General features: G+C 44.5%; 1 protein-coding gene and 2 long non-coding RNA genes across 3 annotated transcripts in view; all 3 read right to left on the reverse strand.

Moving 5' to 3' along the window:
- LOC143809111 (uncharacterized) overlaps positions 1-9,468 on the reverse strand; it is a 72,814-nt gene extending 63,346 nt beyond the window's left edge. Inside the window, exon 1 of the long non-coding RNA XR_013222074.1 lies at positions 9,158-9,468. This is a non-coding gene — a long non-coding RNA (uncharacterized LOC143809111). The remainder of the gene's footprint in view (positions 1-9,157) is intronic.
- Positions 1-22,863, reverse strand: part of LOC143804462 (uncharacterized) — a 523,411-nt gene that overhangs the window by 453,249 nt on the left and 47,299 nt on the right. The gene's annotated exons all lie outside the window — the stretch shown is intronic.
- Positions 10,104-12,480, reverse strand: LOC143804461 (uncharacterized). The gene is made up of 2 exons (XR_013221028.1): positions 12,351-12,480; positions 10,104-11,373 (listed from the first exon to the last, which is right to left on the reverse strand). It is a non-coding gene; the product is annotated as an uncharacterized LOC143804461 (long non-coding RNA).

Here is a 22,863-nt window from a genome sequence, read left to right on the forward strand (position 1 = left end):
CCATCTACGGCACCCAAGCAATTTGGGAAATGGCACAGTTTCTCAAACACTTCTGCACTCTGCAGCCAGATGTCCCTTGTCGGTTGTGGAATGTACTCCGTGTGCAAGTTATCCCATATAGCGCAGCAGGTCACTTTCACAATTCCGGAAATAGTTGATACTCCAAGGCGGAACTGGTAGTGTAGTGAAAAGTTAGGGATTCTCCTGTAGCCAAGAAGCTGTTAAAAACAAAAAAAATGTTAGTAAAAATTGCAAAGACCAACATAAAATTTTTAAGCAATTTACACAAATATTACATTTTTTTTTTTTTCAAGTTTCAAAAAATGGCACTGCAGAATTTTTTTGTCTGTTGTATTGCACATTAAAAACAGCATTTTTACATCTGTGCATTCCTATTATGCAGCAGGTGTTCAAAAATTTGGAATGGCCCCAAACAATAAAAAAATTAACATGCTCCAGAAAATGCAACGAAGTGTTTCAGCGCAGGATTTTGTGGAGCATGTTCACTGCTGATGTGGTTTTCCATAGGTTAAAATATGTTTACATGGCATTAAATATGAACAATGATTAAAAAAAAAAAAAACAAGCAGAAAAACAGCTTACCGCAGGGTCACTATCAGCCGCTCCGCCGGTGAAATGGAAAACCTCATGCGTGTGTCCTGCCTTTGGATGACATCCCCAACTTGTTCCAGCAACAAATCAAAAATTAGTCCGGTTTCTGCCACAACTCCATGTACAGAGTAGAATAGACGCCCCGGGTCATCCGCAGTGCGTTAATGGGATGAATCCATAGTCTGCGACGTCGAGGGTGAAGCATCCTCCGTCTTTCTGCTGCCGCCTCCTTCTCCCGAACCATTATATCCAGCCGATTGGTCTCAAAAATCACATCAGTAACTACGTTCGCAATCCTCACAAGTACTCCTTCCATCTCTCACCAGTTTGCTGATCAATGTGTTTAATTCAAAGTGCAGATTATTTCAAACACATGAGAAATAGCGAGGGTGCGGGGAGTGCAGGAGGACGACGGCCGTTTCGTGCAATCAGCACTTCTACGGGTCCATGTGAGATAAAATGTAATTTCCTTTTATAGAGGCTACATGCACATCAACAGTGAAAAAGAATACTGACATTTTGTTATAATTAATGCAAAAATTATATTCCAACAATTATACCAGTATATATTTTCATATGCTTACTGAACGCAAACGAAATTTATAGGAATACGGCCATATCTAGTTTATCATTTAGGCCTAATGGTCCCTGGGCATTTGCCTTTATAATCCATTTCCCTTCCTCCCTCAGTAGGAGCCTATTATGGTTACCTCCCTGGGGTGGGAATTTAAAGGGCCACTGTCACCCCCCTCCAGCCGTTATAAACTAAAAGAGCCACCTTGTGCAGCAGTAATGCTGCATTCTAACAAGGTGGCTCTTTTAGTTTTAGGTTCAAGTATACCCCCCAAAAAAGCGTTTTTATACTTAGCCATAATTGGTGTCTCTAGCCACGTAGGCTGGTCCTCCCTCCCCAGCTTGGCCAGATCCTCTGCCGTCACTCACATCTTCTTGGTCTTTCTGCGCCGTCCCCTCAGCGCTGTTTACGTTTTCAAACCGGCGCCTGCGCTGTGTAGTACTGTTCTGCGCCGGCGATGTGTAGTACTGTTCTGTGCCGGCGCTGTGTAGTACTGTTCTGCGCCGGCGCTGTGTAGTACTGTTCTGCGCCAGCGCAGTAAGCTCTGGCCGTCTGCCGTCCAAGCCAGGCTTTCACACTGCGCCTGCGTGGGCAGTGCGGCCCCCACCTTTGGAATCCCAGCCCCGCACTGTGCATAATGCATAACACAGTGCGGGGCTGGGACGGCAGACGGCCAGAGCTTACTGCTTCGGCGCAGAACAGTACTACACAGGATCTACCAGGAGTCCACCACCGAGGGCCACGTCGGTAGACCCCACCCCTCTGACCCCCCATCTGGCCCTTCTGGTACCTCTGCCCCATCCACTTCCACCGCCGAAAGCACTGGAGCAGCATCGCAGCCTTTGTAACTTGAAGCTGCTGTTCAAGACTTAGCATTCCCTTTACCACACCCCTTTGATCCTGCCACCTCTACACCACCATTAGGTTCGTGGCTGCAGCGACAGGGGTCAGGAAAGCAGCTATGCTCCTGAGTTCTTGCATCTCAATGCAGCCTTCGAAAGCTTTTTCAAAATTTTGGGAGAGCAAGTGACTGCTGGGTTCAACATGGTGCAATCACGCATCAGTGAAAACAGCAGTCGCTTGGATAGGCTGCATTCAGATGCAAGTAAAGCTCCAAGCAACCTTTTTTTTCCATTCAATGCTCAGGAGCATGGAAAAGCTTACTCTTGACCAGCAGATGCAGGTAATGCACGACCGCCATGCTGCTCTACTGCGGGTCATGTCCGAAGCCCAAACTCCTACAACTTTCCCAGCCCAGTCCCAATTCCCAGCCCAGTCCCAATTCCCACCCCAGGCCCAATACCAAACACAGTCTCAATTCCCACCCCAGGCCCAATACCAAACACAGTCCCAATTCCCACCCCAGGCCCAATACCAAACACAGTCCCAATACCCAACCCAGTCCCAATTCCCATCCCGGCCCCAAATCCCTTCCCCAATGTTTTCTTCCTTGTCCACCTTTTCTTCCCCATTTAGTATTCCACCTACCCCAACACCACCACCCCTGCTCAGCCTCCTGTCCCCCCCCCTTCCACTACACCCCAACCCAGTAGGCTTTCCCCACCTATCGACGTGGTCCAACCTTCCAGCCCCTCCGCTAGTATCTCCACCCCACACTTTACAGATTTGTAATTTGTTTTAAAAAAAATTGTGCTGTTTGTAAACAAACAAAATAAAGTTTAATAAAAAAAAGCTTACAAAAAATGATTTACAAAAAAAGGTTTACTAATAAAGTTTACCCCCTCCCCCCAAAAAAAAGGGTTACAAAAGAAAAAGGTTTCCCAGCAAAAAAAAAGTTTACCCAAAAAAAAAGGTTTCCCAACAAAAAAAAGTTTACCCCAGAAAAGAAAGGGTTACCAAGGAAAAAGGTTTCCTAACAAAAAAAAAGTTTACCAAAAATGTTATTTATAAAAAAAGGTATGACAAAATTTTATTGTAATATGTTAAATAAAATGTGGTTTGGTTTAAAAACTAATTTTTTGTGAAGTGCCTTCATTTCAGTATGCTAACTAAATGTAAAAAAATTACACACCACACGTTAGAAGGAACATTTGCTTTATTACCCTAAATATACCAAAGTTTTGGAAACTAATTATTAAAAGTTGGTGTCAATAAAAAAACTTTGTACAGACACATAAATCACCGAGACATGAAACATGTCACACAATGTTCTCTTGCCATGGAACCCTGCCCACAGGTGACACAAAATACTCTGCAAAGTGGTTCCTCATTCTGGAAATAGAACCGGCGGAACATACAGAGCTGCTGTGGTAATCCCACAGGGTGGTTTCCAAGTCCTCATCATCCACGGAAACAGGCTCCTTAGAAAGTACATATTTATGTAGGACCACACAGGCCTCCACAACCTCGTCCTTTGTTTGTGTGTGCAGTATTATGGCGGTGAGCAGCACGTGCCACTTTGCAATGAGAATGCCAAATGCACACTCCACCACTCTTCTTGCTCTTGTTAAACGGTAATTGAAAACTCTTTTTGTTCGGGTCAAGTCTCTGAATACGGTTTTAGGAGATGTGGGGACAACTGGAAGGCCTCATCACCCACACAGACATATGGCATAGGTGGTCCAGTTGTACCCGGGAGTGCTCTTGCTGGTGGAAAGTCATACGTGTCTCCATACAAACAACGGCCCATCGGTGAATTTTTGAAGACTTGGGAGTCGTTGGACCGGCCATAGGCTCCAATGTCCACAGCCAGAAATTTAGTTGGCATCTGCAATGGCCATGAGTACGATTGAAAAGTACTTCTTGTAATTGAAGTACTCTGAGCGTGATCCTGACGGTTTTGCAATACGGATGTGTTTTCCATCTACGGCACCCAAGCAATTTGGGAAATGGCACAGTTTCTCAAACACTTCTGCACTCTGCAGCCAGATGTCCCTTGTCGGTTGTGGAATGTACTCCGTGTGCAAGTTATCCCATATAGCGCAGCAGGTCACTTTCACAATTCCGGAAATAGTTGATACTCCAAGGCGGAACTGGTAGTGTAGTGAAAAGTTAGGGATTCTCCTGTAGCCAAGAAGCTGTTAAAAACAAAAAAAATGTTAGTAAAAATTGCAAAGACCAACATAAAATTTTTAAGCAATTTACACAAATATTACATTTTTTTTTCAAGTTTCAAAAAATGGCACTGCAGAATTTTTTTGTCTGTTGTATTGCACATTAAAAACAGCATTTTTACATCTGTGCATTCCTATTATGCAGCAGGTGTTAAAAAATTTGGAATGGCCCCAAACAATAAAAAAATTAACATGCTCCAGAAAATGCAACGCAGTGTTTCAGCGCAGGATTTTGTGGAGCATGTTCACTGCTGATGTGGTTTTCCATAGGTTAAAATATGTTTACATGGCATTAAATATGAACAATGATTAAAAAAAAAAAAACAAGCAGAAAAACAGCTTACCGCAGGGTCACTATCAGCCGCTCCGCCGGTGAAATGGAAAACCTCATGCGTGTGTCCTGCCTTTGGATGACATCCCCAACTTGTTCCAGCAACAAATCAAAAATTAGTCCGGTTTCTGCCACAACTCCATGTACAGAGTAGAATAGACGCCCCGGGTCATCCGCAGTGCGTTAATGGGATGAATCCATAGTCTGCGACGTCGAGGGTGAAGCATCCTCCGTCTTTCTGCTGCCGCCTCCTTCTCCCAAACCATTATATCCAGCCGATTGGCCTCAAAAATCACATCAGTAACTACGTTCGCAATCCTCACAAGTACTCCTTCCATCTCTCACCAGTTTGCTGATCAATGTGTTTAATTCAAAGTGCAGATTATTTCAAACACATAATGAGAAATAGCGAGGGTGCGGGGAGTGCAGGAGGACGACGGCCGTTTCGTGCAATCAGCACTTCTACGGGTCCATGTGAGATAAAATGTAATTTCCTTTTATAGAGGCTACATGCACATCAACAGTGAAAAAGAATACTGACATTTTGTTATAATTAATGCAAAAATTATATTCCAACAATTATACCAGTATATATTTTCATATGCTTACTGAACGCAAACGAAATTTATAGGAATACGGCCATATCTAGTTTATCATTCAGGCCTAATGGTCCCTGGGCATTTGCCTTTATAATCCATTTCCCTTCCTCCCTCAGTAGGAGCCTATTATGGTTACCTCCCTGGGGTGGGAATTTAAAGGGCCACTGTCACCCCCCTCCAGCCGTTATAAACTAAAAGAGCCACCTTGTGCAGCAGTAATGCTGCATTCTAACAAGGTGGCTCTTTTAGTTTTAGGTTCAAGTATACCCCCCAAAAAAGCGTTTTTATACTTAGCCATAATTGGTGTCTCTAGCCACGTAGGCTGGTCCTCTCTCCCCAGCTTGGCCAGATCCTCTGCCGTCACTCACATCTTCTTGGTCTTTCTGCGCCGTCCCCTCAGCGCTGTTTACGTTTTCAAACCGGCGCCTGCGCTGTGTAGTACTGTTCTGCGCCGGCGTTGTGTAGTACTGTTCTGCACCGGCGCTGTGTAGTGCTGTTCTGCGCCGGCGCTGTGTAGTACTGTTCTGCGCCGGCGCAGTAAGCTCTGGCCGTCTGCCGTCCAAGCCAGGCTTTCACACTGCGCCTGCGTGGGCAGTGCGGCCCCCACCTTTGGAATCCCAGCCCCGCACTGTGCATAATGCATAACACAGTGCGGGGCTGGGACGGCAGACGGCCAGAGCTTACTGCGCCGGCGCAGAACAGTGCTACACAGGATCTACCAGGAGTCCACCACCGAGGGCCACGCCGGTAGACCCCACCCCTCTGACCCCCCGTCTGGCCCTTCTGGTACCTCTGCCCCATCCACTTCCACCGCCGAAAGCACTGGAGCAGCATCGCAGCCTTTGTAACTTGAAGCTGCTGTTCAAGACTTAGCCATAATTGGTGTCTCTAGCCACGTAGGCTGGTCCTCCCTCCCCAGCTTGCCAGATCCTCTGCCGTCACTGTTGCCCTTTCAGGGATCCTGGCCTCTTCATGTATTTTCCAGTAGATAAAAGTCTCTACTACATGTGCTTCATGTATTGTAAGATTGGGTGTCAACATCCTCATCAGAGGAGTCATGGAATTAGTTATGGGCCTATTGTTTATTATCTGGAGGGCATCACTTAGATTATCCCTCCATTGCCCGAATGAAGTGTCAGATTGGTTCAACTTTTTAGGGTGACCTTTAGTAACCCATTCATTCTCTCTACTAACCCTGCTGCTTGAGGGTAATAAGGCATGTGATATACCCATTGAATGTTGTGTTCCATAGCATAGTCTTTGACTTGTTGTCCAGTAAAATGTGACCCATTATCTGTACTTGAAGTGGGACCCCATAATACTGTGTTATGATTTCTAAAGTTCTCAGTGTACTCCATTGTGTAGCTGCCTTGCATGGGAAACCTACCATCAGACCTGAGTATGTGTCTACTGCGGTACAGACATACTTACACCCTCTGCTCCCTGGTAGTGGCCCTATAAAGTCCATTTGCCAAATTTGTGCAGGTAATTGTCCCCTCCCTATGTGTCCCATTACTGTGTGTGGCACCTCTCTCCTTTGGGAATGTTGACAAACAGGACACTGCAATAATTTGTTTTATTATGTCCATGGTGAGGGGAACTCCTCTTTCCTGGGCCCACCTGTAAGTGGCTTTTTCTCCCAGGTGTCCACTTTTCTGATGTGCCCAAACGGCCGTACCGTGAAGCCATGTTTCTTTTGCTTTATCGGTTTCCGCCGTTGTTTGTCGAATGGCAGCTGCTCTATCTGCTTCAGAATTAAACAAACGTTCAAGTGAATCAGCAGGTACATGTCCATCAACATAAAAAAACAGTGGTAGGCGTGGTTTACATTATTTCTTCAATACTCTCCCACACCTCTTTCCCCCAAACTTCTTTTCCATGGATAAGCCATCCATATTTTTTTCCACTCCATCATCCATGTGGCTAGTCCATTTGCCACTGACCAAGAATCTGTATACAAGTGACATTCACGTCCTTGCTCAAAACTCAGAGCTAAGAAAATTGCATATAATTCCGCATATTGACTGCTCTTACCATGACCTTCCATTTTTATATGTTTTTCCAATTAGGAACTGGGAAATTGATTATTGTCTGTCTAGCTTTAGGCAAGAGTTTCCTATGTCCTTTGTTCCATTGAATTCCTAAAAATTTCACCACTTGGGCCGGTCCTTGGACCTTCAACAGCAGTTAGATAAGTAATGATACTTATGTGATCACTTATTCATACATGCTCATTCAGGGATTGTTTTTTCCTCTTTTTTTTTCCTTTCACTTTTCAGTTGATTTTTACAAGAAGAAAATTCCTTATCTCAATCACTCCACCTAGTTCAGCTCAAACTGAGTTGAATAATGTCTCATTGACATACATACATACATACATACAAGGCTCACACAGCCTGCCTATTTTGCACTTTGGAATTAACACATTAACTCTATATAAATAAAACTGCAGCAGTGTCCACTGACACTTTGAAAGCACTTCAAGGCCAAACAACAAAAACCACGGCCTTATACAAAATACAGCTTCATATAATGTACTGCCAATTCAAAATGACCAAAATAACAACACTGCACAGAGCCTATCCCAGCTCTGTATTACACACTTATACAAATACACAACCAATTAATATATTGACAGATATTACAGATGAGATCTTATTTCTCTATAAAACATTCAACCTGGACCTTCATAATCATGCATCCTAACTAACCATGCAATTTCTGTTTCTCCAGGTTTTTGTTTAAACTGGGTTAAGATGCTATCTACTTCATTTTGAGTATAATCCTCAGTTGAGATCCTGGTTCAAGTATGGGGAACACCTCGTTCCACCATAATGGGCTGTCCGTCATCTCCAAATTGAAGGTGACCAGCTGCATCACGGGCTTGCTCCCGGATTATTTCATTTTCCGTCCTTATTATTTTTTTTCCTTTTCGTTTACGGTATTTATTTTGAGCAACTTTGATAGCAGCTTTTTCTGCTACACCCTGATAGTGTTCCAACTCATCTTTTAGTAATTTTTTTTCCCCTGCATTCCAGCACTACCCGTCTTCCTTCAGATTCAATCAGCCTCTGTTCAGCTTTTTTTTTCCAACAACAAAGAGTTCTTCTTGTGAATTGCTCTATAGGCGGTGGCCAACACCCAATAGAGACACTGCATCACCTGCCTTGGCAGGGACACCCTCGAGTAACTTAACAACATTGAGGGGTTAACTGCATCACCCGCCTTTGCGGGGACCCCCCTGAGTACATTAACAACATCAGTGGGTTCACTACCCTTGAGCTTACTAGACCACTGTTCCGCTAGTCCAGAACTGCTCAATTCATGTGCCAATATATTATACGGTGCCTCGGTCCAACTGGGCACGTCCACAACATCCTCCTGCTTTTTCCTTTCATTTCTCAAACATTGTAACAAAAACTTGGCAAAATGCCAAATGCTAATTTTTTGCACGAAGAATTATCAATAAAAACATATCACTGATAAAAACAGAATTTCAAAATTATGTTCAGACAAAAAGTTATAAAGATTTCTAAAAATTGGCTTTGCGCCAAAAAGAAATAATCTTCCAGCAACTTAACAATTTCCTTTGTCTAGACAATCAAACTTACAAAAATCCATCTATTATCTATTACAAAATTCTTTTTAACAAAAAAAAACTTGCTTTCATAAAATCCTGCCGACTACGCCAATTTATGTCTTACCGAGTTTTCACTCCCGGAGGGGAAAACCCCTTACTTACGTAGCGCTCACTAATATACTAATTAGGCAAGAAGACTACTAGGTCTCTATTTCGGTAAAACAATTTATATTTTATTAATAATGAAATAAAGTTTAATAATCAACAATTTAAGCTATGACTTGATATATGTACTACAGGCACATGAATTATAACAGCGCTAGCCTAACATTACATGATCATAATCATCATCTATATAATAGAGAAAGTAAGCATCTATATAATTACCAAATATTGTAACATCACTTCCCTGTCGGGGGACTCGACTGATGAGAAGGAAACATTCGGTAACACATCATCACAGATGTTATGCGTCCATAAAGTCTCCTGGAATGTCCCTACCCCCACCTAGATGCCGTCCTGTTTTATACATTTAAAACTGGATTCAGTTTCGTCATGCGTACTGGCATTTTTCTCGTATAACTTATTATTTTACAGATCACGAGCTGTTATTGCACAAATTCCATGCTTATCTTGTTGTTCACCCTTGAGAATATTTTCCTCACACTACAAGAATGCCGCTGCGCATGCGTACATAGCTGTTTATTCCACATCTCCTCATACAATACAAATAGGTCACTCTGAGGCCACTTTCCCGCTTCCATTTTGTCTTGTTTTACTCAGTTAATGGCAATAGATACGTGAAATCACTATCTACACATACATTCAGACATTCTTGTCTCATTTGTATCACAGTCTATCTGCTGAATATCCAGTAATGTCATATCCAGTGGTGGAGAACAGAGACCGAGCCCGGAATCTGCCTCGTTCCGCAGTAGGAAACTCACTGGTTTTGTGAGTACATCTAGCTGCGGAATGTCCAGTAATGTCTTGTCCAGTGGTGGAGAACAGAGACCGGGCCTGGAATCTGCCTCTTTCTGCAGTAGGAAAGTCGCTTATTCAGTGAGCAGTGAGGGTTTTTTTTTTTTGTTTTTTTTTCTCTTGATAGTTTTGTGTTTCTGTGTATTTTTTTTCTTCTCAAAGTATTCACAGGCGGCTGTGGTCCCTGTTGCTTTTTTTTCCCGGGCTGGCGACTGTGGTCCCTGGTGGCTCTGGAAGTATAAAGACCCTTGTAATCTACTATACACATTGAAATGTCAGCTTCATAGAATGCAAGTCTTCACAGACTGCTACGACCCATAACCGTTTACTCCCATTAAGTGACACCAACAAATTATCAAAATTGAAGACTTTATTGGGAAATATAGGCATAAAATTTCCATCTTTTAACTTTGGGTAAATATTTGGTCGCAGCTTATAAACTCAGGCAATATCTGCCAACAAATTTGGGTGTAGGGAGATTTACTGCCTTCCGGACTCCCGGGCAGGTATCTTCACCACCAACAAAACTCCACCCTTACGCAGCTGCAACTGAAACAAAACCATAACAAAAGGGGAGGGAGGGCGGGAAACAGGTCCGGGTCCAGGGATCGGATGAGCTATCAGCACTTCCTGGTGCCAGAAGCAGAGGATAAGCCCCGCCCCCTCTGCGGGGAGTTAACCCCATATCCCATTTTGGACTCACTAAATGGGAGATCTGCTTTTAACACAGGGGGAAGGCGCAGCAGTCAGGGGACAGCGGCATAAGCCGCAGTGTCCCAAAGACTGCTACGACCCATAACCGTTTACTCCCATTAAGTGACACCAACAAATTATCTAAATTGAAGACTTTATTGGGAAATATAGGCATAAAATTTCCATCTTTTAACTTTGGGTAAATATTTGGTCGCAGCTTATAAACTCAGGCAATATCTGCCAACAAATTTGGGTGTAGGGAGATTTACTGCCTTCCGGACTCCCGGGCAGGTATCTTCACCACCAACAAAACTCCACCCTTACGCCAGGAGCGAATACAGAGAGCTGCGACCCCCCAAACGAAAGCATAGCCTGTACGACACCTTCACGAAGCCCATTGAGGAAGATATCCAAACCCGCCTCGTACGAATGAACTCCGTCTGAAATAAGAAAACCGGAATTATCTCCCTCCAGACGATGGTGCCTTACCACTACACCATTCTTAAATTTCACGAAGCTCGATATCCTCTGATTCAAAGAGCGTCTGGATCTCTCCATAGCATCCAATTCCCTGGCACCCCGCCACACCAGTTTTGGGATAACTTCGGACCAGATTAGTCGCATCAGCAGGAAAAAACTCGGGAATTCGTCCATATCAGATCTGATAAGCGTAAGCAGCTCGGCAAGTGGAAACGAAGACAGGTAATTTCCTCCGGCATGGATAACCACAATGGCGGGAGATGAAGAACCCCTTGTAATGTGAGCGACCTCCGGCAGCACTTGGGACCACGTCAGACCTCTCATACCACGCCATATCACATCGATATCAACAAAAACCAAGGATCGCCCTCCTGGGTACAATTCAGCACGACGAGCTGCCCAATAGATGTATGAGAGACCCACTATCCAGACACTGGGTCGCACTCCATCTAGGAAGTAAAGTATACAATTAGCCAACATATAATAACCAAAACACTAACGATAACTTCTCCGATTTGTATCTGGAGCTGCTTCTATATTATTGTTAGACAAAACAAAACCAAAACCAAAAATAAAATTATTTTTAATTATAACACTAAGTCAGGCTTGATATATCTGGCAAAACAGCGGGATATCCATCTGCCCAACCTTTGAATCTCTGATTCAAATAAACCCGCCCTGGAAGCTTCAGACGCTGCACCTATACGAAAAAAAAATGAGTCCCAAATTCTGCTGCAGGAATACCCAAAAAGAAGACAACGCACGTCTCAATATGGCTAAGAATTGGCCCAACACTAGAGGGAGACCACTTGCATGCATGAAAAATTGATAACCATCCTTTCTCACCTGCAAGTAGTTCTTGACTAACGTTCACGGACAAACGTCCTTATTGATGGCAAATATCGGGAACCACGTCCCCAGACCTCCTGATCAGTTTTAGATTTACATATCCTGATCATGAGATTGTAACAAATCAATACGTCATCACGCCTCAGCCCACCCGGTTTATTTAGGGCCGTGGGAAAGATCTCACTGACCCGCATGGCCCCAAAAAACGCCAGTTCGAAAGCTGCTGATGTAAGTGCAGCTTCATAGTTATAATCGCAAACTGATACCGCGGATTTAACCAAGCTAATTAGCAAATCAAAGGAGATAGGACGCCTATTGTCGCAGTACATTATCCACTCGGAGCCAACCTTTCAATAGCTGGCTGGCTAAAAAAAAGAAAAATGTTTTGTGAAATCCGACCATCCTCGCAATTTAAAATGGAAGGCTAACGCAGACACACGGTTGCGCGCTACCGCACCCGATACTCCCTTGGCATGCAATTTGGATAGAAATGCCATGGTCACCTGCATCCGAACATCATCAGAAGACCCCACCGACTTTCCGTCTGCTAAAAACCACCACTCCTCCCACGCCTTACCATAGGCTCTCCAGGTCGACGGAGCTACCGATGAGCGTATTAGCGGCATCAGGTCCCCAGGACATCCCAGATCGAATGTGGGCAATCCACCTCCTCCAAACGCTCCGGAAGAAGCAAATCCCGTAGGTCCTGTGAATAAATCGCAGTTACTAACTCTGGAACAGTCTCATTGTTATCAGGAAATGTATTAGATTTAAATCAAACATTAAACATTAAACATTTTAATACTATGGATCTGATCAGGTACAAAAACCAAAATGAAGGAAATGCTAGGTAGCTGATGGCATGCGCCCCTCCAACGGTTTCAAGGTGTAAGCGGATCCGCATGTTGACCAATAGTGGGCCCCATAGTTCCATGACAAGCGCAACGGGGAAAGGTCAATCAAGGTTGGGTCACCGTTACACTCCTTGGAATCCAGGAAGCAGGCCATTGGCCGGAGCATATTTGGCAGCCGAAACGAACACTGAAACCCGTGTGGCCTGACGCGGCAAACAACAAACCCATATCAATGGTTGAACACTCTGTCTCCTGAAAGCAAGTCCTACCATTGTAATTGCTGAGAAACATCTTCCATGTGTTTAAATCAGAAAGTAACTGAGCCGTGATCCTGAATCTGTGATGACGTTGTTTCACTCCTCTCGTGGCAAAGGTCAATCTGCGAGAAAAATATCCTGCCCGCTGGCATGAACCTGCATGCAAAATTTAGTGAGCCAAGAAGTGACTGCATTTGCGTCAATGTGACTTTGCCAACCGAAATGCACCCATTAATGAGGTCCAGCGATTTGTTGATTTTTTTATTTTTTTTTTGGAAATCTAAATTCCATGGCGACCGTGTCGATTACAAACCCAAGGAATGTGATCACTGATACTGGCCCTATCGTCTTCTCGGGGAAAAATGGGACCCCAAAGTATGTCATGGCATCTTTGAATTGTGCCAGTGCTGTGGAACAGACGTCTGAGTCGGCTGGGCCAACTATCAAAACATTATCAAGATAATGAGTAATGGCGGTTAGCCGAGTGATCTCGCGGGCAACCCATTCTAAAAAATTCGCTAATAATTCAACATAAAAAACAGGAAATTGAGCACCCATGGGAAGACATGCGTTGTAATAGTAACAATCCTCAAATTTGGCTCCCAGTAATTGGCAGCAATCCGGGTGAACCGGAAGAAGACGGAAAGCGGATTCTATGTCTGACTTGGCCATAAGGGCCCCCGAACCAGCATTTCTGACTAAATCCACCGCTTTATCGCAGGATATATAAGTAATGGCTGAGTACTCACTGAGTATGCCGTCGTTGACCGACGTCCCCTTGGGGTAGGACAGGTGGTGAATCAACCGGTACTTGCCTGATTCCTATTTGGGAACCATGCCTAGGGGTGAAACACGCAAATTAGGGAAAGGAGGTGTCTTAAAAGGCCGCGGAAGCGACCCAACCCGATTTCCGTACCCAATTTCTCCGCTAACACGTTGGGTAACTCCCTAGCTGATTGTAAATTTGGGGCTGACTGCGACTCGAGGGACCAGTTAAACGGAATGAAAAAAAACCATAGGAAAAAACCGAACCGCAGTTGCGCCGCAGCCGACTCATTGGGGTATTTGTCCAGCCACGACCCCATTCTTTCTACGCTCACTGGCGTCGGTAACCTCACCTGTAGAGGGGTTTTTTCGGGGTTAACTTTTTGGGGCTGAACACTCGTGCTTATATTTGCGGAGCCCGTGGAACTTACAGTGGGGATTATAGATGCTGACTAAGTATATAAAAAACTCAGAGCACCTCGCCGGGTGCTTCTCCGCCATAACACGTCCTAGGAGGACAGATTTGTTCCTTGATGGCGCTGTCCTAGTGAGCCCCTAACGGAGGGACACCACAAAACAGCCTATCCTTATAAACATTCGGGCGAGGAGGGAGGGGCTGCCTACACGATCCTGACAGTTGTAGTATTTTTGGGGTTAACATACATCCTATTCCCTGTGGCCGCATTGGCTACTGTGTCTGCAAAGATGGTGTTGGTTCTCTCCCCCCCCCCAAGCCCCAACAAACGATACTCACCAATTGATGCACCAACCTCCGAACGGCTTGTGTCCCGTGCCACGGGAGTCATCGAACCTTGACGCTCCATGCGATGTTTTAGACCTAGGACGAGAAGACTCCTGCCTGCGCGACCTGCTTGAAGAAATGCCTGATGACGAAGGCGAGCGCCAACGCGACGCTCTAAAATGCTTACTGCGCCGGCTGGACCTGGATCGATACGAACGCCGCTTGCTGTCAAAACGACCGCGCTTCCTATGTCTATTCCTGCGGTGCCCTCTGGGGGATGACGATGATGACGATGATGATCTGCGCGCGGAGCGGATGCCCGCACTCTGTCTGTTATCCAGAGCCAGGATGCCAGCCCCTGAATTGGGGGACGAACACCGGTTGCCATCAGCGATAGCGACGCTGGGGGGTTCTGATGCTCGGCTACCACCGCCTGAGAGGGAGCGAATTGCCCACCCGGTATTTGCGAGTACGGGGTACTAAAAATGAGCGGGTAGGATGGAAACTGTGACTCTCCCCCTATACTATACTGGGAGTATGCGCTATGCTGTCCGGGCGCTGATAATATGCGAGGTGAACCCACATTCGGCTGCACTGGGGCTGCCGTCTCCCTGCCCCTGTCAGTATTGGCCATAGCTTCCCCCATGTTCCTAGAAAGTGGTGGGATGCCCCCTGCAGAGCCTCAATCTCCCTTTCTGCAGAACCTGCATCCTGTGAGGAAACAGACGTTCCCTGGGCTCCCCCCATGCTGTTACCAAGTAAGATTGCAGTGCCAGGTAATAACGCTGGCACTTGCAGGCCTGCACCCCTTCCTACTGTAACTGGGGCAGCAGGGGCTAAACTACTGTGAGTGTCACGCAGCGCCGATCCCTGCACCTCCCCCACCTGAGTACGACGCTGCTTCCCGCCGTGCTAAAGCGCCTGGCGCCCGAGTCAGAAGAAGAGCGCGCACGCGAATTGCGCGCGCTCTTCTTTGAATGTAATGGCGGGCTCAGCCGTGCCGGAGGCCGGGTGGCTCTGCGAGAGCGCCGGCCCTCCGGCGGCACCGCCGTCGCCATGGCAGAGAAGGAGTCGCTCCCGGTCAGCAATGCTGCTAACCAAGCGCTACCTTCCCTGCTAATTCCGTCCCTCACCGCTTCTCCCAGCGGGTCCATGATGCCGGCTGCCCTCACAGGTCCGGGTCCAGGGATCGGATGAGCTATCAGCACTTCCTGGTGCCAGAAGCAGAGGATAAGCCCCGCCCCCTCTGCGGGGAGTTAACCCCATATCCCATTTTGGACTCACTAAATGGGAGATCTGCTTTTAACACAGGGGGAAGGCGCAGCAGTCAGGGGACAGCGGCATAAGCCGCAGTGTCCCAAACTCTCCGTCCTTCAGTTCCAGCCTATCCAGTGCAGCCAGCAGATGGTGGCATTTACTTGCAGCTGCTGTGCAATGTTGACTGAATGCATCTTCCATTTGCCACCCCTTTACAACTGAATACAGATTTGATAGAATTTTCATTGAATTGAGATTGAAAGGTCAGTCCAGGTGAAGAAGCACGTTTCTCTGATTATATATTGCATTTTCATTTGTATTATTGATTAACAAACTTAAAATTAAAATGACAAGTTACTCTTTGAATAATGTGCAATTTATGTTCTAGCAACACTGAAGTATATAATGCCACCTAGACTGATATACAACCAGTTCCACATTTTGTGTGCCACTTTTAAATCTTTAATCATCTTCATTTTTTAAAACAACACAAATGTACTCCAATTTACATCTTTGTAAGGAAATATGCTTATAAGCAGCCAGATGTTCAATGACTATATGAAATAATCCCTCCTCACAATGCTATGTATATTCTGCTGTGTTATAAAGATCCATAGAGGCTCAGATACACTGCTACATATTATTCACTGACTTCTTTATTAACTTTATTCAGGATGTTTAATGTAAAAGTTCTCATAGAAGCCAAGGCAATAAACGTTTAAAATATGGCCCTGATGATCATGACAAGGGGCCCTTGTTTCACGAAGAGTCAACCTTCAGCAGTCAGGAAAGGAAAACCCCCAGTGGAGGAAATCTCTCTAACAAACCATGGCTGAAGGACTGCCTTTCACTTAGGCTTTGGGTGTTCATTGATGACAACAGAGACTGAGCCCGGAATCTGCCTTATTGTGCAGTAGAAAACTCACTTATTCAGTGAGTGGGTCTATCTGCTGAATATCCAGTAATGTCATATCCAGTGGTGGAAAACAGAACGAGCCTGGAATCTGCCTCGTTCTGCAGTAGGAAACTCACTTATTCAGTAAGTGCATCTAGCTGCGGAATGTCCAGTAATGTCATATCCAGTGGTGGAGAACAGAGACCGAGCCCGGAATCTGTCTCGTTCTGCAGTAGGAAACTCACTGGTTTTGTGAGAGCATCTAGCTGCGGAATGTCCAGTAATGTCTTGTCCAGTGGTGGAGAACAGAGACCGAGCCTGGAATCTGCCTCTTTCTGCAGTAGGAAACTCACTTATTCAGTGAGCAGTGAGGGTTTTTTTTTTGTTTTTTTTTCTCTTGATAGTTTTGTGTTTCTGTGTATTTTTTTTCTTCTCAAAGTATTCACAGGCGGCTGTGGTCCCTGTTGCTTTTTTTTCCCGGGCTGGCGGCTGTGGTCCCTGTTGCTTTTTTTTCCCGGGCTGGCGGCTGTGGTCCCTGTTGAGGGGCACCCGCTGACCCTCCGTGTTTCCACATGCATCATTTTGGGTATTTTTGCTGGGGATTTTTTATGTGTTATTTGCCTGTTTTGTGGTTCAATAAAGTATTGCCACGCTGTTTTACTGTCATCCTGTGTTGTCTTAGTAGTTGTAGTAAGATGTGCAGCACTTGTCTGAGGGAAATGTGTGCTTAGGAGTAGAAATAGGATAAATCCAAGCCAGAATATATTACACTCTGCATGATAGGAGCCTGTAAAAATCAGGGCTGTGGAGTCGATAAGCCAAACCTCCAACTCCTCTATTCCCATGACTCCGACTCCCTCATACATGGCTCATGTTTAAGTTTAAGTGATAAATGTACTGTAGTAAAATGGTAACATCAGGCTTTTAATCTTTATTATGATATGATAATCAAGCCATTTAGCTAGAACATAGAATATATTTATTGGAATACAACTTTAGAAGTAAAACAAATTTGCATATTTACAATTTTTTTATACACTCTGCAGTAAGTAGGGAAAAAAACCATTTTTAACAAAAACGTACTGAATAGCATTTGTGCAGTCTATGAATTTGTTCTGAGAAATAGTATTGCCTCCATCCTTTATAGATTACCTCAAATCTGACCTAATTATTTTAAGGCTAGAGAATAACCTCTCTACACTAACTTGGGTTGGTGGCAATGCACTAACCACATGGCCAACATCTCTAACAATTTCAGGGTATAAAGGAATTACCTCTTGCACAGTCAGTTTTGATGAACGATTGAACTCTTCTACTTCTTTGAGAGCAAGTGAAACATTTTGCTGAAATATGGTCAATCTGTTTTCTATGGGAGTGGAATCTTTTTCCCTGCAGCAACGCTTTGCCTCCTCCATGTCGTCCAAATACTTGTCGAATTAAACTCCTCATCTGATGAGGATGAAGAAACAACTGCACTGGCAGTACCCAAGGCCTCTTTCTCTTGGCCGTCCTGTATCCCACGCATCCTAACTGCTACCTCAATCAAAGCTTTTTTTCCTTTATTAAAGGGAACCTGTCACCCCGTATTTTAAAGATGAGATAAAAATGGCATTAACTAGGGCCAGAGCTGAGCTTTACATTACTGTCTTCTGTGTGTTTATATTCCGCACCTATCTTGCCGAAATACCTTTTGAAAGTCGCCGTTTGGTGCTGTCACTCAGTCAAGTCTGGTCAGATGGGCGTTGATAAGTTGCGGTTCCTCCCCCACCTCTTGCGTTTCCCTGCGAATTTTATTCCCACCGTCAGCGTTGTGCTTAGCGCCTGCGCACTAACGTATCATTTGGCGCCTGCGTATTATGGTTTGCCCAACTGTGGGCATATCATAATTGACATTACTGCGCATGCGCGGGTCGGCACTTTTACCTGTGTGCCCCGGAAGTGGTCATATGCGCATACTGTATAGCTGGATGCCGGTAACAGTGTCTCAGCCCCACCTGCGATCGTAAGTTTGGTGCCAAGATCGCTTACCTACCTACCTATCTATCCGGGGCACACAGGTAAACGTGCCGACCAGCGCCTGCGCAGTGATGTAACGTATGCTATGCCCACAGTTGGGCACAGCATAATGCGCAGGCGCAAGAGGCTCATTTACTGCGCAACTGCGAAGAAAGTGCGCGATCTGTGCGATTCACAGAGCGCATTTAGGTCATACACGCCGAGGAGCAGGGGAGAGGAAACGCAACTTATCAACGCCCATCTGACCAGACTTGACTGAGTGACAGCACCAAACGGCGACTTTCAAAAGGTATTTTGGCAAGATAGGTGCGGAATATAAACACACAGAAGACAGTAATGTAAAGCTCAGCTCTGGCCCTAGTTAATGCCATTTTTATCTCATCTTTAAAATACGGGGTGACAGGTTCCCTTTAAGCAGTTGATCATCCAGCAATATATGATGGCTCGGGTCCACATAACCAGCTGCCAGAAGAATTTTATTTTCTAATAGCAGTGTCTTCTGTTTCATTGAAGCAGCATTGTCATCTACGATTAAACCTCCTCTTTGAGACAGGCAAAAAACAAGTTCCTCCACTCCTTTATAGAAATGCCAGGAGTTAAATCCTCAGCTTGTAACTTTTTAGTCACTGTAAATGGGTGTTGAAGCAATTCCTTCAACTCAGCCACATGTGTCCATTGACCTTCATGTAGTGTTACCTGAGGGTTGGCCATATCTAATAGGAAGGGTTTCAGCTCAAGCAATTGCTCAATCATTATATTAGGTGCAGCCCCACCGAGTGGCTTGATCCACAATTGCCCCTTTTCCAGCACGTCTCTTCAAGATGGAATCAATTTTAGGGGTTCTGGCAGCAATAGCCAATTTCCTCACTTTGCTAATCAGAGTTCCAACATATCCCTCTTGCAGACTTATCTCTTTTTGCCAGCTGCAGCGTGTGCACAACACAGCGCATGTGATAAATAGGAAAGAGGTGTGAAGCAGCTTCAACAAGATCATCTAATTGAAAAGAATCATTTTACTTTAGTGGATTGTCTAATTTGTGTAGATGACAAAATCTGCAATTTTTACACCTAAAATTACCCTTTGGTATATCCTTTGTTAGCCAATTATTTTGTGCTGGTAATAATCCATTTTTATTTATTTTGTTATAGAAAGTCTCACATTCGTTCTGTCCCATAATGCGTTTAAATTTATGGATAAGTGGTACGCATAAAAGACGGGGACCGCGATGGGCACACCGGTGGCATGTGTTTTCGCCAACCTTTTCCTTGCGGCATTTGAGGAAAAACATATTACAAATATAAATAATCCTTACTTAAAGTTTATACGCACATATCTGCGTTTCGCAGATGATGTTTTTATCATATCGGACGGAACAGAATGTGAGTTTAAAAACTTTGTTACACATTTAAACAAATAATGAAGAGGACATGTGTTTTGCTGCAAACTTTGGTAACAAATCATTGGAATTCTTAGACGTGAAGATTGATGTTCTAGATGGGAAAATTAGCACCAGTGTATTTAGAAAACCCACTGCGACAAACAATTTATTGCATTTTGAAAGCGCACACCCGGCTCATACAAAAAAAGCAATCCCGTACAGCCAAATAGTTAGATTGAGGAAAATAAATAATAACAACAAGGTGTATAAGGACTTATCAAACAAACAACTAATACCTAAAAATACTTTATTAGAAACATTAAAATAGTAATAGACAAACAAAACCCGCAAACCTACACTCAATAAAAACACACTTGTTCTTCTAGTTATCCCTATGTTACCCTATTACACCCTTCCTAGCAGCGGAGGTTGGCACCCTAGCTTGTTCGCAAATTGGCGCCCCCACTCAACGTCGGCTGGTCCTGATATACTCTATAATGCCCTACTTAATAGCAGGACAGAAAGAAAAAGGCCCGTATCAACACAACACGTGCCGCTCGGAAATGGAAAAGGGAGGTGATGACTAATAGGGATATATATAACGGCCACAGCAATATAGGGTAAGTTGGCCTGTACAACCAAAAACTAGAATAGCCCTTGTAATAACTCGTAATAGGTGACTACAGTTGAAATTTGGAAAAGGGGTATAAATATTGCTGTGGAGGGTCTAATCTAATTAACCCTCACAGGCCCTAGGGATGCTGCCCCTACCTGGCTGCGGAGGTTGGCACCCCTAAATAAACACGCCTGTGGCGCCCCCGCTCTCGTCGGCTGTTCCTCCGTATCCCTACCTATTCACCCTACCTCGTCTACCAATCGAGGAGTGGGGGAGGGGAGGGGAGGAGAGATAAAGGACAGCAGAAATGTAGCCAGTGTGGGTCAGGGGAATAATGAGCTACGTATATAGTGGGGTTTGTAATTAAAGTGCTACTTTACAGATATTGTATACTTGGAGCATAATAGGATAATATTAAGCACCTCAATTTATTAAACAAAAAATTGCATAAATGCCTCCCAGCAATCTGTTATCAGTCACTGGGATAGCAGTAAATACCGCAAGTCCAGATGGTTATCAATCTAACAAAGTGATGTTGTATATGGCGATATCGAGGATATTGCACAGATGCCCACCAGCAAGCTGATTTCAGTCACTGGAATAGTAATGTATACCACAGGTACAGCCTATCAACCTAATTTATAAATAGCAATTTATTGCACAATTTTATTGCACAAGTGCCCACAGGTACAGCCTATCAACATAATTTATAAATAGCAATTTATTGCATAATTTTATTGCACAAGTGCCCTCTGAAAGGTGCTTCCAATTTACACAGTCGTGGTGTTCTGCAAAAGACTAGTTGTTATGCATTTTATCCTTTACACCAGAATGTTATATCACACAGTGTAGGATGTTAGAGAGTCAGTAAATAAAACTGTCTCTTTTTAACTCAGGGTATATCCCCTATTGCACTTTACCCAAAACGTAGCCAAAAACCCACAATTAAACCAAATTCACTATAGCCAAAAAATCATAGATAAACCAAATTCACTTATCTAGTGTTCATATTATCCTTCTGCGCCTCAACGCGTTTCCCTGCCATGATTTCAGTTCATCAGGAGGCTAATGGAGAGACCGTTGTCCTTAGATTCAGCATACGGTCATCATAGAATGCTGCTTGTAGGTGTGCAGTGCTTGTTCAGAGCGGGGATTTTTTGAAGTGACCGGAACTACCACAGGGCCCACCCCCTATGGCACAGACGTGCTGCTAGAGGGAGTATCTGATGAAAGTATACCCGGTCTGTATGTCCTGAGGTTACACCGCGCATGTCAGCGGGATCCATGCACTAGAGGTCCAGTGATCTCATCAGTCCTTAGTGCCTGATAGTTGGGCGTCACCCTCCACCACCAAGCTCCTCCCCTTCTCGGCGCTCACAGCCTATACCGCGCATGTCCGCGTTATCTAGGCACTGGAGGTATAGCGATGACGTTGACTTTTACTGCCTTATAGTTAGACGTCACCCTGCGACGCCTAACGCCGCCCTATCTCAATGCTCGGAGCAGCGCAGGCGCACTTTTGGTTAGTATCCATTGTTAGGTAAATCTAGTGATTTACTTCATAGGCCACGCCCATATATCGTACGTCACCCTGCAATGGACACTTCGGGCCAGTCACTATGCATTAAAACACGCAGATGTAGTCAAGGTAATTCATAAGGTTGTGTTCACTGTTTAGTGACTCTAACTCTGCTCGACCGCGCATGCCTGCAGGGGTTATTAACTTATCCACTGCGGCGCTCGAAGCTTCACAACAGTATTCAGACCGGCAGATTGGACATACTATACAGCCTCATTTATAGATCCCTTCAGATCATCTTAATTAATAGTGATCCCACATAAAATGGGAACATTACATTATGTGCAGTATACAATATAGATATGTTACTCATATATCAGTAGATAGCATACCATGACATTCCCATGGTCTTACAAATCCCCAGCCCATAAATATACAAGTCCAATTGTCAAAAATGAAAACAAGATATTGAAAGGGGGAATAACCCAATACATTAACCCTTTCACACTTACGCACACTATCTCCTAAGTGTGCGCTAAAGGCTGGATATCTCAAAATGTGGGTAGAGTAATCAGTTAAATTAGCCTGATTCAACAACCACAGTCTCTTCAGATGAAGCAACCATATGTAAGTTGTTCATTTAACCCTTTGGGGGCTACTGATTCCATTCTGAAAATCCACTGGGATTCTCTTTGTAATAAGACCCTATCCCAGTCTCCTTGTCTGCCATTCGGCATCACAACCTCCAAAACACCAAACCTCAGTACATCTGCATTACCCTGATGACATT

The sequence above is a fragment of the Ranitomeya variabilis genome, chromosome 2 (genome assembly GCF_051348905.1).
Source record: "Ranitomeya variabilis isolate aRanVar5 chromosome 2, aRanVar5.hap1, whole genome shotgun sequence".
In the NCBI taxonomy this organism is placed as follows: domain Eukaryota; kingdom Metazoa; phylum Chordata; class Amphibia; order Anura; family Dendrobatidae; genus Ranitomeya; species Ranitomeya variabilis.